Raw genomic sequence first — 14,060 nt, 5'->3', positions numbered from 1 at the left:
AAAGAATTCAGGCTAGAAAGACAGAAATATAAGATGGAGTGATCATTCAGGTATGATATCTGGGAGGTAGAAATTGTGCTGAATCCTAAAGAATGAACATTATTTCTATAGCTGAAAAGACGAAGGAGAGAAGCAAACATGAAAATAAGTTTAAGCAAAACTATAAACATGAGAAATTTAGTATGTGGGGTGCAAGCAAACAAAAAGGAAAATCTGGGATTCATTGGTGTACTTAACTTAGAACTATGGGGGGAAATGTTGGTAGCTTCAATGGGGTTAATATATAGGCAAAGAAAAAGAAACTTAAAAACTAATCTGAACTATTTGGACTTTATCCTGTATGCCAGTGGTCATCAAACATTTTTGATCATGTATCCCTTTCAATTTTGAACCTGCACTCATAATACATATTTATTTATAAATTATGTATTACTGAACCATTGGTTTGTAATTCATATACAAAAAAGTTATTTTAAAAAATATATAAAAAAGAAATAACAAATAATTTTAAATATCTTGCTAATAATAATAGTTTCATACCATCATTACTTAGTATGTCAAGGCACAATATCTGCTAGGAATGAGTTTCAGCATAATGGTAGTGAATGAAAGTTCATATTTCTAACAATTTTATTTCAAATTATTTGGAAATAAGATCTGATTAGACAATCACATTTAACCTATATGACAAGCTCTTAAGAGGACATATCAAGGGCGCCTGGGTGGCTCAGATGGTTAAGCGTCTGCCTTCAGCTCAGGTCATGATCCCAGGGTCCTGGGATCGAGTCCCACATCGGGCTCCCTGCTCCTTGGGAGCCTGCTTCTCCCTCTGTTTCTCTCTCTCTCTCCCTCTCTCTCTCTCCTCCTCTGTCTCTTGTGAATAAATAAATAAAAAATCTTAAAAAAAAAAGAGGACATATCAACTCACTATGTTTTACACCTGAAACTAATGTAACATTGTGTGTCACCTATACTTTAAAAAAGAGAGAGATAAAGAGGTGGCTCTGCTAATTTTGAAGACTTAATACGAAAAAAAGAATTTAAAAATCTCATTAGTGATGTTTTTCTTGACTGTTAAAAGAATATTTTGGATACATTGCATTAAATAAAATATATTATTAAAATTAATTTCATCTGTTTCTTTTTACTTTTTTAACTGTAGCTATTAGAAAATTTTAAATTGCACTTGTTGTGAGGAGCACTTGGTGTTTTATGTAAGTGATGAATGACTAAATTCTACACCTGAAGCTAAAATTACATTGTATGTTAATTAAATGGAATTAACTAACTTGAAACTACAAAAATAAATAAATAAATAACAGTAACAATAATAAAACCATAACAACAATTTTAAAAAAGAAAACTTTAAGTTGCATATGTGCTTAACATTGTATTTCCATTGGACAGTGCTACTCTAGATGATGAAGTGGCTGAAATGTAAAAGATGATTGAAAGTAAGATTAATCTGAATAAAGTTTTAAATACACTGCTGTATTCACTGCCTGACTTAATGAGATTATGTCTGGTAGAGTACATGGTTTATTTTTTAATACCACATATTTTACAGATATTCAATGAAAATATACAAAGAAAAAAAAACGAGAGGAGTCCATGAGTATGGTACAGGGAAACAAAAGATATGTTATCAATATACCGCCAATCAGGGCGGTAAAATCTTTCCTCTTCTGTGTCATTACCTAGATGTAATCTGTATTGGGGAGAGGAAGAGTAGGGTGCACATGGAAAAGTAAGGCACCACATACCAAGCCAAATCCATCACAGAAGCCAGTCTTCTGGGTGCCTGGGTGGCTCAGTTGGTTAAGTGACTGCCTTCAGCTCAGGTCATGATCCTGGAGTCCCTGGATTGAGTCCCGCACCAGGCACCCTGCTCGGCAGGGAGTCTGCTTCTCCCTCTGACCCGCCCCCCATCTCATGTGCTTTCTCTCTCATTCTCTCTCTCTCTCTCTCAAATAAATAAATAAAATCTTAAAAAAAAAAAAAGAAGAAGCTAGTCTTCTGTCACCGCAACCTCTACCAGGAACTCAGCCAGTGCATGTGAAGGGTGACAATGCAGGACCAGACACCCTGCAGGCCAGATGGAAACAGTGCCACTGTTGGACAATGTCAGCACACTTGCCAATGACACCATTTAACAGAAGACAGAGAGACAGTGATGCTTGCTGTTCTCCCCTAGCTGCCAAGCTACCATGGAGTCAGATAGGAAGGAGCATTATCCTTTGATAGAGGGCGTTAATTAAGTTCATCATAACTAAATATGGAGACTCATGGTGCTGAAAAGTGCCAATGATTAAAATTAAGAATAAGGGGGGCGAACCTGGGGAGCCCCGACTGGGTGGCTCAGTCAGTTAAGCATCCGACTCTTGATTTCAGCTCGGGTCATGAACTCAGGGTTGTGGGATTGAGACTTTGCGCTCATCGGGGAGTCTGTTTCTCTCCCTCTGCCTCTGCCCCTCTCCCCAGCTTGTGCATTCTTTTTCCCTCTCTCTAAAATAAATAAATAAATCCTTAAAAAAATAAAATTAAGATTAAAATTTAAAATATTAGATTTAAAAAAGAAAAAAGAACAAGGGTAAAAGGATGGCTAGTCACAAGTGCATCAATAGACAGTGTCATAGAGAGACACTGATTGATGCTCACTCAAGCATCTCAGAGAGAGAAAGCCATCAGAATTTAAATAGTCTATGTACATATATCTCTCTGTGTGTGTATATATATAGTTATATGGTTATATATATAATATATACTTATGTATATTATATATATATATAACTAAGTTTTCTTGGAACCAAATACTACTGGATTGGTTATGATTGGTAAATATGAAATAAGGGTCTTATCTCAGGTTTGCTTTTACACTTTTATTCTTGACAATATGTAAAAAGATTTTAATTTAAATAAAATCTCAAAAAGCTGTTTAGTAATTTGATTCAACAACATTTTAAATGAATTATATCACATTAATTTAATCATAGAATCTATTTTTTAAAAGTAAAAGAAGAAATTTCAATTAGCCCTTAGGAAAACCTATCAAACTCAAATAAAGGTTTTGATACATTAGAATGTGTTCTCTGAGAAACAAACTGAGGGTTCTAGAGGGGAGGGGGTAGGGGGATGGGTTAGCCTGGTGATACTATTAAAGAGGGCACATTCTGCATGGAGCACTGGGTGTTATACGCAAACAATGAATCATGGAACACTACATCAAAAACTAATGATGTAATGTATGGTGATTAACATAATAATAAAAAAATGCTAATGGTAGTTAAATAAAATTAATAGTAAACACTATTGATTATGATCATTTCTATGACAAAGAATAAAAGTTTACAAAGTCTGCTTTAAAAAAAAAGAATGTGTTTTCTGGGGTTATGCATTATCATCTAAAATAAGGAATTAATGACAGATTTTTTTTTCATTTTTAGGAGATATAAGAATGGAAAGGATAACTTTAAAAGCCCCTTTTAATAATATAATTCTTTAAACCTTCCACAGTCTGACATTACTGTTTGGAAATATGTTCTGTTTTTATTTTTCCACTTGCAAATACTGAATAGCAGTATTTAGAGCTGTGAGAACTAATTCATAGTGATATACTGTGGCACAAAAACAATATAGTTTTACATATTCCTTTACATTTTTCCTACGAAAATACTTGATTTTTGGACCTGACTTTTTCTCCTAAAAATGACTATATTCATTGTTTAGAAAGACAACTTTAAATATAGAGTCCATTTACAACATTAATTAGAACAGGATCTACTGGGGTGCCTGGGTGGCTCAGTCGTTAAGCATCTGTCTTCGGCTCGGGTCATGATCCCAGGGTCCTGGGATCAAGCCCCACATTAGGCTCCCTGCTCCACGGGAAGCCTGCTTCTCCCTCTCCCACTCCCCCCACTTGTGTTCCCTCTCTTGTTGTCTCTCTCTCTGTCAAATAAATAAATAAAATCTTTAAAAAAAAATGGAACAGGATCTACTATCATTAGGCTGGATCTATAGACCTATCAACAAGATTATTCTACATTCCTAGTTTCAAAGATAAGATAGAATTCTTCTCTTTCTTAAAATGATATTTAGTATGATATATCTGTAAGGAAATGATTTTTACAATTTTCTTTGTACGATTCCTGAAGAAATAATACATTTTGTAGTTATGTGATATTAAAGGAAGTTTTGCTCCTGTGGTACAATAGTAGCAAAAATTTAACTGAAACACTAGATCTTATTTTAATATTACTTTTGACTATTGCCCAATGCTGTCTAATATTTACTATTATGACTTACATTTTTTTTCACAACCCCACCTAATAAGTACTTGCTCATGAAGAAATGTTTAAGGGAGAAATAGCCACAGTACAAATTAACAAAATAATTAGCAGAGATTCAATTATTCACCAATAAAGGGTCTAACTTATTCAGTGTTTATCAGGAAAGCCCCTTCCTCCTTATCAACATGTTCATGTAACTATCAATGGTTATTATATTAACCTATATTAGCAAAATACTGTAAGATCTATCGGGGAAGGGATTTATTACCTTTTTAAAAAACTTATTACTATAGTACTCAGAGTGCAGAATGGTAGTTGGCATGCAGCAGGAATACAATATATACATGCACATTTTAAGTGAAGGAATGGATAAAATGCTTAAATCTATTAATTCACCCTTTCCTTCAACAAACATTTAAGAATATATAGAGATACTATATAGACAGTAGAGATAAAGATGAATAAGCCATGGTCTTCAACCTCAAAAAACTCTCACTCAATGGAATGAAGATAAAAAACAGGTAACAGTGAACTACAGCAAGTGCAATGATTTTGATTTTCACAAAATTCTATGTGCACACATTGAATATATCTTGGGAGGACCATGGGGAAAGGGAAGGGGACACAAAATGTTTTTTGTAAGAAATGAGTATTAAGTGATGAGCAACTGTCAGCCAAATAAAGAACAAAGGAATGAGCATCTCAGACAAAGGGAAGAACAAAGATGAGAAAACGAAGGGGACGCTCAGAAATGACACATTCCACATGGCTGTGGATTACATGAAAGGCATAGAGTTGGAAAGGGAGACAGAGGCCAGATCACAGAACTTGTTTTTGTTTTCTTATGGGTAATGGAGAGTTTTAAAAGTGTTAAGTAGGAGATGATAGGTTTTTATATTAGATAATTACTCTGGCAACTATGTAAAATGTAGACTAGACTGAAGTTGAAGTAGTGTTCTAGTTGTCAGGCAGAGAATTGATAAAGACTTGAACTAAAACAGTAACAGCTATAAGCAAAAGAGAATCTGATTCCCACAATGCTTAGGGTGGCAATTCTCAAGCTCAGGAATCTCTTGCAACCATGTAGAAGCCTGGGCCCTTCACCTGCTCTAAGAATTTCTCCTAAGGACTGCACTCTCCTCCTTCAATGAGAACATTGTGACCTATTATTAATGATGTCTATAAGTGTGTCATAGTTTTCAGGTGTCTGGGGAAAAGAAGGTTGGGAACCACATACGTAGAAGGTAAGATCATCCAGGCTTGATAATCAAATAATTGCATTTGGATGATGGAAAAGAAGGAAACTAGAATCATTATGTGAACTGCATGGATGATACAACCATCAACTGAGATGGGCAAGAAGGTACAGGAAAGAATCAAGTTTAGAGTCTGAGATACTTGCAGAACATCTAGACAGAAAGGTCAACAGAAATTACAAATAAAAGACTGAGACTTGGAGAATTCTGAGCTGGAGATCTGAAGTCACCAGAACACAGATGGCAGATAAAATGCAAGTAAAAAAATCTCTTGTAGACCAAGAATAAATGGAGGGTCAAAATAGAACATGTAGAGTCCTCCTTAGGTAATAGGCAAAAAGGAGCTCAAGAAGACAGCTGAGAAGAAATTACCAAACAAATAACAACAACAAAAATGTGAAGAAGGAGAAAGAATAGGAGACAGAGAACCACCACCAGAAGGGTAGTATCCTAAACCCCCTGGTAAAGAGAGTTTTAAAAAAGATGTGGTGGTCAGGAGTGAAGTGCAATAGAAAAGTTCAATTAAATAAGCACTGGGAGCCCCCTGCTTTTGGCAGTAAGGTGGTATTGGATAGTTTTGCCAGAAGAAATTCCATGAAGACATGGAGGTGGAAGACAGGTTAGATTGAATTGAGGAGTGAGTAGGAATTGAGGAAATGACTAAAGTGAAAACAGTCTCTCTTTGATTAATTTGTTCTTGCTGCACTGCTTCACTGTGTTTACTCACTAAAAAGAATTTGTTCTTCTCAAATGAAATGATATCCCATCCTCATGGATTGGAAGAATTAATATTTTTAAAAATGTCCATACCACCCAAAGCAATCTACATATTCAATGCAATCCCTATCAAAATACCAACAATGTTGTTGACAGAACTAGAACAAATAATCCTAGAATTTGTATGAAACCACAAAAGACCATGAATAGCCAAAGCAGTCTTGAGAAAGGAGAACAAAGCCAGGGGTATCCCAATCCCAGATTTCAAGACATACTATGAACCTGTAGTAATCAAAACAGTATGGTACTTGCACAAAAGTAGACACATAGATCAATGGAACAGAATAGAGATCCCAGAAATAAACTCATGCAATTATGGTCAATTAACCTATAATGAAGGAGGCAAGAATATACAATGGAGAAAAGACATTCTCTTCTACAAATGGTGCTGGGAGAACAAGACGGTACATGCAAAAGAATGAAATCGGACAACTTTCTTAAACCATACACAAAAATAAACTCAAAATGGATTAAAGATCTAAATGTGAAATCTGAAACCATAAAACTCCTAAAAGAAAACATAGGGAGTAATCTCTTGGACATCGGCCTTGGCAGCATTGTTCTAGATATGCCTCCTGAGGAAAGGGAAATAAAAGCAAAAAAAAAACTGTTCGGACCAGATCAAACTAAAAAGCTTTTGCACAGCAAAGAAAACCATCAAGAAAACTAAAAGACAACCTACTCAATGGGAGAAGATATTTGCAAATGACATCTGATAAAGGGTTAGTGTCCAAAATATATAAAGAATTTATACAACCCAACAACAAATAATCCAGTTAAAAAAGGAAAAAAGACATGAACAGACATTTCTCCAAAGAAGACATACAAAATAAAATAAATAAACAAAGAGAAGATGCTCACTATCACTCATAATCAGGGTAATGCAGATCAAAACCACAGTGTGAAATCACTTCACACCTGTCAGAATGGCTAAAATCACAAATACAAGAAACAAGTGTTGGTGAGGATGTGGAGAAAAAGGAACCCTTGTGCACTGTTGGTGGGAATGCAAACTGGTGAAGCCACTGTGGAAAACAGTATGGAGGTTCCTCAAAAACTTAAAAATAGATATACCATATGATCCACAATTCCACTGCTGGGTATTTATGCAAAGAATATGAAAACACTAACTTGAAAAATTATATGCAACCCTATGTTTATTGCAGCATTATTTACAATAGCCAAATTATAGAAGCAATCCAAGTGCCCATCAACAGATGAATGAATAAAGAAGTGGTATATGTGGTATATATGTATACAATAGACTGTTACTCAGCCATAAAAGAGAATGAAATCTTGCCATTTATAACAACATGGAGGGGTGCTCACTTCAGCAGCACATATACTAAAATTATAACAACATGGATGGATCTAGACAGTATAATGTTAAGCAAAACAAGTCAGTCAGAAAAAGACAAATACCATATGATTTCACTCATATGTGGAATTTAAGAAACAAAACACATGGACAAAGAAAAAAGAGAGAAACCAAGAATCAGACTCTTAACTATAGAGAACAAACAGATGGTTACCAGAGGGGAGGTGGGTGGGGGGACGGGTGAAATAGGGGATGGGGATTAAAGATTCCACTTATCATGATGAGCACTGAGTACAGAATTGTTGAATCACTATATTATACACCTGAAACTGATATAACACTGTATGTTAACTACACTGGAATTAAAAATAAAAATAAAAATAAAAATAATAAAATAAGTTATGGAGATGAAAAGTACAGTGTAGGGAAGATAGTCAATAATATTATAATAATGTTTTATGGTGACAGATGGTAACTACACTTATTGTGGTGAACATAGTATTGTATGAAATTGTTGAATCACTGTGTTGTACACCTGAAACTAATATAACATTGAATGTCAACTACACTTCAATAATATAGTTTTTCAATATTTAGTTTTATTTCAATAATATAGTCTTAAACATAAATTAAGGAAGAATGAAGGGGAGTAAGTCAGAGGGGGAGACGAACCACGAGAGATGATGGACTCTGAAAAACAAACTGAGGGTTCTAGAGGGGAGGAGGGTAGGGGGATGGGTTAGCCTGGTGATGGGTATTAAAGAGGGCACATTCTGCGTGGAGCACTGGGTGTTATGAACAAACAATGAATCATGGAACACTACATCAAAAACTAATGATGTAATATATGGTGATTCACATAACAATAAAAAATTAAAAAAAACATAAATTAAGTTATAAATATACATAAATATATAAATATAAATATAAAACTTAAGTTATAAATATAATTTTTAATTTAAAAACTGTGAAATCACATAAAGTTGCCCCAGTTGTCAAGCCAAGAAATGCAATTTTATCCACATTTCCAACACAAAAATTTTAATGCCACTTAAGACTCCACCTAGATGGAAATAAAATATACCGTGTTCAAACTCAATTCTTTTGATCATTCTTAATGTAATTGACTATCAACGTCAAAACAAGTGAGGGCATTTTAACTCAAAACAAGGACTGGTCCATACCAAAGAATTGCAGCTTCACTTAAACAGCTTTTTTTTCTTAATCTTACTCTCTAAACTCCAAATTCAATCTGCAACACAGGTCCACCTTTTTAGTCATAAGAATGAGAGGAAAAAGAATAAAGTTATATAAAACTGAAATCTGGCTTTTTTTTTTTCAAAGTAACAAATTTGAGGCCTGGCTCAATAAAATGTAGTCTGAGGCAGTTACAAGTAATGACTCTCTGACAGATCCATATGCATGAGACCAGAAGCTTATTGATCATATTGACCATATCTTATGCATACTGATATTTATTTAGCCACTAATTCAACAAATATTAGTAAGTGTATATAGTATTGCATCAGGTAGAAGCCCTAGTGTTAGAGCTACAATTGGCAGAAAAGGCACACAATTTTAAAAGCAATAATCTTTTTTTTCCTAAGATTTATTTATTTTAGAAAGGGAGAGAGTGTACGTGAATGTGCTCCCAAGAGTGGGGGCAGGGGAATAGGGACAGAAAGGGAGGGACAGGGAAAAACTCTCAAGTAGACTCCCCGCTGAGTGCAGAGCCCCACATGGGGCTCAGTCTCATGACCCCGAGACCACAACCTGAGCCCAAATCAAGAATCAGTCGCTTAACCAACTAAGTCACCCAGGCACCCCAATAATCTTTTTTAAAGTAATTTCTACACCCAACATGGGGCTCAAACTCACAACCCTTAGATCAAATTCGCATGCTCCACTGATTGAGTCAGCCAGGCACCCCAAAAAGCAATAATCTGAAAGTCTGATATATCTAAAATTGTGGAATAAGCAAGAGTTCTTACTCTAATTTAGGAAAATGAGAAAGAATAGTCAGAAAATGCTTCCCCAGGGAGTGATATGTAAGCTGAAATCTTTGGGACAGGTGAGTTAGCCAAGTGAAGAGGAAAGTTCTGGAGGCAAGAGAGAGTGTGGAGCATTTCAGGAACTGAAAGTAGTTTGATTTGGCTGGAGTCTAGTGTGAATAGAAACCTGGCAAAGCATGAAGCTGGAGAGCTGGGTAGTTTGGGTCCAGACAATGTGAACTACATGTAGTAGGCAACCTCTGGGAAGGCCACAAAGATCCCTTGCTTGTGTAGCCTTCAGCCCTGGAGTTTGGGCTGAATTATTGCCTCACTACTAATGAATAGTATACAGCAAAAGTGACAGGCTGTTTTTTCCACAATTAGGTTATAAAAAGGCTGTGGCTTCTGTCTTGAGTGTTCCCTCTCTCTCTCTGGATCAGTCATTCTGGGGGAAGCCATGTGCCATGTCATGAGGTAGTCCTTTGGAGGGGTCACATGTCCTCTGAGGCTTACGTGAGGGAGCTTAGAAGCAATTTTTCCCCAAGTTCCATACTGAGATGACTATAGCCCTGTTTCACACCCTGACTGAAGCTTTATGAGAGACCAGGAGTCAGTGCCACACACTTCTGGACAACTGACCCACAGAAACTGAGATAATAAACGTGTGCTGTTTCCAGCCACTAAGTTTTGGGGTAATTTGCTGACATAGGAATAGGTAGCTAATTGACCACGTTAAAGAACTAGATTGAGCATTAGCCTAAAGGAATAAGAATTTATTGAAGGGTTTTAAGCAGGAAAGAACATTAAACGTGTCCATATTTGCAATTTTAAACATTCAGTAAACTTTACCTCTGAAACAAATAATACATTATATGTTAAAAAAAAAAAAAGTAGGAAGGGAAAATGAAGGGGGGGAATTCAGAGGGGGAGACAAACCATGAGAGCCTATGGACTCTGAAAAACAAACTGAGGGTTCTAGAGGGGAGGGGGTGGGGGGATGGTTTAGCCTGGTGATGGGTATTAAAGAGGGCATGTATTGCATGGAGCACTGGGTGTTATACACAAACAATGAATCATGGAACACTACACCAAAAACTAATGATGTAATGTTTGATGATTAACATAACATAATAAAATAAAATAAAATAAAAAAACTGTCAGAGTAAGCTTGAAAGAATAATCTAGAACCATCAATGAAAATAAACCTTTAGGGCGCTGAGCAGGAAGTGACCTCGGCGCGGCCAGGGCGCGGCCTCGGCAGGGCGCGCCTCCTCCGCGGCGCCTGGCGGAGCGGCGGGGCTGGGAGGCAGCCGGAGGCCGAGCCCGAGCCCGAGCTCGAGCGCCGGGAGCGAGCCCCAATGGCCGCCGCCTCGGCTGCGGTAGAAGAGCTGACCCGGGACTTTATGTACTGGGCGCTGGGCGCCGGCAATGGCTCCCTGTCGGGCGCGTGATACCGCAGGAACCAGATTCACCTTTTGGGAGTTTTGCTAGCCATTTTAGGAAATTTGGTAATGAGTATTTCCCTATTCAGAAATATTCTCATGTCCAGCTGGCGCACCAGGAACACCCAAAGCCCTACTTCAAGAACATGTTGCGGTGGGCTGGGGCCGCTCTTATGGCCGTGGGGGAGACGGGCAACTTTGCAGCCTACAGATTTGCTCCCATTACTCTCATTGCGCCATTAGGCTGTATATCTGTTACAGGTAGTGCCATTATTTGTTATGTTTCTGAAAGAAAACTTAAGAGCTTCAGATTTACTAGGTATGACATTGGCATTTGCGGGAACATACTTATTGGTGAACTTTGCCCCAAATAGAAGTCAGTCTATCTCTGCAAGAACAGTACAGCATTACTTTGTTTCCCGGCAGTTCCTGATCTATGTGATTTTAGAAATATTAATTTTCTGCACTCTGCTATATTTCCATAAGAGAAAGGGAATGAAGCACGTGGTGATACTGTTAACCCTGGTGGCACTTCTCGATAAGATGATCCATACATCCTGTGTTGTTTGCTATGACTCTGTAGGTTATACTTACACCATTGGGACAGGCAGCGCTCATGTTAAGGAAGGGCTGGAGCTTTCATTTTTTTTCATTTCACGAACTAATTCTCTCCTTTGAATTGGAAGATTTGTATTTGTGGTAGTTACTTATAGAAACAAATTTATACTATGTTCAGGTATGCTATTGATCAAAAGAAGAGAAAAAGAAGTTTATATTTGTTTCTTTCCGAATTACCAGATAGGGAGAACAAAAGCAAACAACCGAGAGACAAAATGTGTAGTATATAGGAAAATATTGAAAACAAAGGAAATTTTAAATAGGAAAATAAGATAACAGTATTAAGATCAGACACATCAGTTATGATCATAAATGTAAATGGGCTAAATTTACCTGGTAATAAAGATTTCCAAATTGGACTTCAAAAAAAAAAAAAAGAAAAGAAACCTTTAAGCAAATCACAATTTCTGCTACAAATTCTAGTTCTAAAGTTCAATATCCTGTATAAAACTTCCATCTCACTCCTCAAATTAATCAGTCAACAATTAACCTGATTAATCTCTTAAAAACTGTAGTATCTCTCCTTTTCACTTCAGACCCACTGGCTCACTGCCCTAATTTAGGCTCTATCATCTCCAACCAAGAACATTGGCGATACCTTCCTAACCATTTCCCCACCTAGAGTCTGCTGCCTTTCCAATCCAATCCCAAACTACAAAAACGAAAAAAAAAAAAAAAAGCATAGGCTAAAGGGATCATAAAAGGGTTGGCTAATTATATTATACCCTATCTATATTATACCCCATCAGATTATAGGGAACAATGTGATCGCTGTGCAAGTCACACATACACTGCAGTGACATGCCTCCTGCCTCTTCTTCCATCATCTCCCAATTTAGTACAATACTACAGATTTAGGCTCTCAAAAAACATCTGTGGAGTGCTTAGTAAAACTTTCATCAAATTAAAAGAGCTGAACCCACTAAGCAATGAGTAAGTTTGTCCAGCGTACATCATCTCAAAGAAGGAGCCACAGTGTTGAAGCACTCTTGATTATTATCACTGTTTTCAAATATACACTCTAATTTAATCAAATTAAAATACTAGGAGAGGGGCGCCAGGCTGGCTCAGTCAGTAAAGCTTGGGACTCTGGATCTCGGGCTCGTTAGTGCAAGCCCCACATTGGGCCTAGAGCTAATTTAAAAAAAAAAATACTAGGAGAAAAAAAAGCAATTTTATTCTTTTTTATTATGAAGCCAAACACGTTTGGGAAAAAAACTTCAGACTCACAGTTCATCGGAAAACTATTCCATTTGCCAGTTCGACACCTCTGTGTAGCACTTCACAACATAGGATAAGTCCATGGCCCACTCGGGGAGACACATTTTGTAAGTATTCAGGAACAAGGCAAGATTAGTACCTCAGGAGCTATTAGCATTTCCAAATGCATTATATGAATTATTCCTGTGTGAGACATTTCATTGTAAAAAGGAAACTGGTAATTAATTCGCAGTCATTTCAACTGCATGATTATTTCAAGTAATACTGATGTCATAAAATCCTTTAGCCAAATAACAAACTGTTAAGTGAATTCCAATAATCAAGAAAGGAAAGGTCTCTTTTTTCCTCTAAATCCACTGACCCTATCTATGCAACAAAAGTAGACAGAAGTTTTCAACTAAAATCTTAGTGTTTATTTATTTAAATGATATAGCCACATTCTGTGGCGTTACTGAAAAAGTATACCTAATCCTTTACCTTTAAAAATGCCTTTCACTGAACAAAACTCCACTTCTTTACTTCATTCCTTTTATAACTTTTGAGAAGATCAAATATTGAAGTTCAGAGATATCATCGAGATAGAAAGCGAAAAATACTTTTTCTTTTAACCACTTTGATATATCTCCAAATATGAAATAACTCTCCATGCTAAAGTAATATTAATTAGCCTATAAGGTAATTCTGCAAATTAAAACCCATATTTTTCCAATTTATGCACGTAGGTCAAAATTAATGTCAGAAACATCTTCTGTAACTTATTAAGTAAACAATTATATAAATTCCTCATTACCATATGGAAATATTAATATCAGAAGGAAATATTCACCTTGCTGTAAATTCAGTTGAGAATGACTTTTAAAAAGTCTTTTCATTTTTTTTTCTAATCAGGATTAGAATAACCATAATGAAGTTAAGACAACTGTTAGATAAACATATATATTCTAACATTTTGAGAACCTGTCAATAAGTAATAACGCTCCCATAAATACCACATAACAAGAAAATTTCATTTACATCTTGCAATTTACACTTCACTTAGATGGTCCAGAATCATAAGAGCATCCATGGAGAGAAATTTTAAAAATCATTTTATAATGATATTTGTTTAATAGGAAGTGATGGCTTAAATGTTACAATATGTTTCTTGAATA

At 36.2% G+C, this 14,060-nt stretch overlaps 1 protein-coding gene and 1 pseudogene across 1 annotated transcript in view; one reads left to right on the top strand and one right to left on the bottom strand.

Annotated features, from left to right (window-relative positions):
• The window catches only part of COL25A1 (collagen type XXV alpha 1 chain), a 452,975-nt gene that overhangs the window by 290,775 nt on the left and 148,140 nt on the right, over nt 1-14,060 (bottom strand). The window lies entirely within an intron of this gene.
• On the top strand, nt 9,643-11,748 carry LOC114222648 (NIPA-like protein 2 pseudogene; annotated as a pseudogene).

Source organism: Eumetopias jubatus, unplaced genomic scaffold, assembly GCF_037043125.1.
Source record: "Eumetopias jubatus isolate StellerSeaLion01/CBP00866 unplaced genomic scaffold, mEumJub1_p1.0 scaffold_2, whole genome shotgun sequence".
Classification (NCBI taxonomy): Eukaryota; Metazoa; Chordata; class Mammalia; order Carnivora; family Otariidae; genus Eumetopias; species Eumetopias jubatus.
This window is presented reverse-complemented; position numbering and strand designations above follow the sequence as displayed.